Below are 1,469 nucleotides of genomic sequence, written 5' to 3'. Positions count from 1 at the left end.
CTGCTTCCCCGTGACTCCATCACCAGCCAAGAAACTCACGGAGGTCCTTCACGTGAATTCAACCTCCGTTGAAAGTCCCATCGAGAAGCAATCCATAGACATTCCAGCCTGCTATGCCCCCTTCAGCGACGTGTTTTGCCCGAAACAAGCCTCCCGCTTACCACCACATCGGCCATGGGACTGCGCCATAGATCTCATCCCGGGTGAGCCAGTGCCTCACGGAAAGATCATTCACTGTCGCTTCCTGAACAGAAGGCCATGGAGGAATACATCCAGGAGGTGCTGGGTCAAGGTTACATCCGTCCATCTAATTCCCCTGCTGCATCGAGCTTCTTCTTCGTGGCCAAGAAGGACGGAGGTTTGAGGCCCTGTATAGATTACCGAGCACTAAATAACATCACCGTCAAGTTCCGATATCCTCTTCCCCTCGTCCCAAATGCCCTTGAACATCTCTGTGGGGCTACCATCTTCACAAAGTTGGACCTCCGCAGTGCCTACAACCTCATCCGGATACGTGAGGGGGATGAATGGAAGACTGCCCCTGTGACCCCTACTGGCCACTACAAGTATCTGGTCATGCCCTATGGACTTGCCAACGCCCCCTCCGTATTCCAGGATTTTATGCATGAGGTGCTCCGGGAGTTTCTCCATCGATTCGTTATTGTCTACATAGATGACATCCTCATCTACTCCCGGAGCCAGGCCGAACATCGCCAGCACGTTGCGGAGGTCCTCCAACGCCTGAGAGAGCACCACCTATTCCTCAAGGCTGAAAAGTGCACCTTCCACCAACCCACGGTGCAGTTCCTGGGGTATAACATTGATCGTACCGGTATCCAGATGGACGAGGGGAAGGTGGAAGCTATAACCTCCTGGCCAGAACCCACCACAATTAAGGAGCTCCAACGATTCCTTGGATTTGCCAACTTTTACCGTCGCTTAATTCTAGACTATAGCAAGATCACCAGCCCACTCACAAGCCTACTACGAGGGAAACCCAAATCTCTGTCCTGGACACCCGCGGCCTTAGAAGCTTTCTCCTCCCTCAAGAGAGCCTTCACTAGCGCCCCACTCCTAGTCCATCCAGATCCCGACCTCCCATTCGTCGTGGAAGTCGACGCCTCCACTACAGGAGTGGGGGCAGTGTTGTCCCAGCAGCAGGGGAACCCAGCCAGACTCCATCCATGTGCCTTCTTCTCTAGGAAGCTCAGCCCAGCGGAAAGTAATTATGACATCGGCAACAGAGAACTACTGGCCGTCAAGCTTGCCTTAGAGGAGTGGAAGCATTGGCTGGAGGGGGCAGCCCATCCATTCACCGTACTGACCGACCATAAGAATCTCCAGTATCTACGTGAGGCTAAATGTCTGAATCCCCGCCAAGCACGATGGGCATTATTCTTTACCAGGTTCAATTTTACCATTACTTATCGCCCTGGTCCCAGAAACGTCAAGGCAGACGCCTTGTCACG

General features: G+C 53.4%; 1 pseudogene; it reads left to right on the top strand.

The window, feature by feature from the left end:
- The window catches only part of LOC107739065 (uncharacterized), a 4,728-nt pseudogene that overhangs the window by 1,576 nt on the left and 1,683 nt on the right, over positions 1 to 1,469 (top strand).

This window comes from Sinocyclocheilus rhinocerous, unplaced genomic scaffold (genome assembly GCF_001515625.1).
Source record: "Sinocyclocheilus rhinocerous isolate Xijiao unplaced genomic scaffold, SAMN03320098_v1.1 scaffold2029, whole genome shotgun sequence".
Lineage (NCBI taxonomy): Eukaryota > Metazoa > Chordata > Actinopteri > Cypriniformes > Cyprinidae > Sinocyclocheilus > Sinocyclocheilus rhinocerous.
This window is presented reverse-complemented; position numbering and strand designations above follow the sequence as displayed.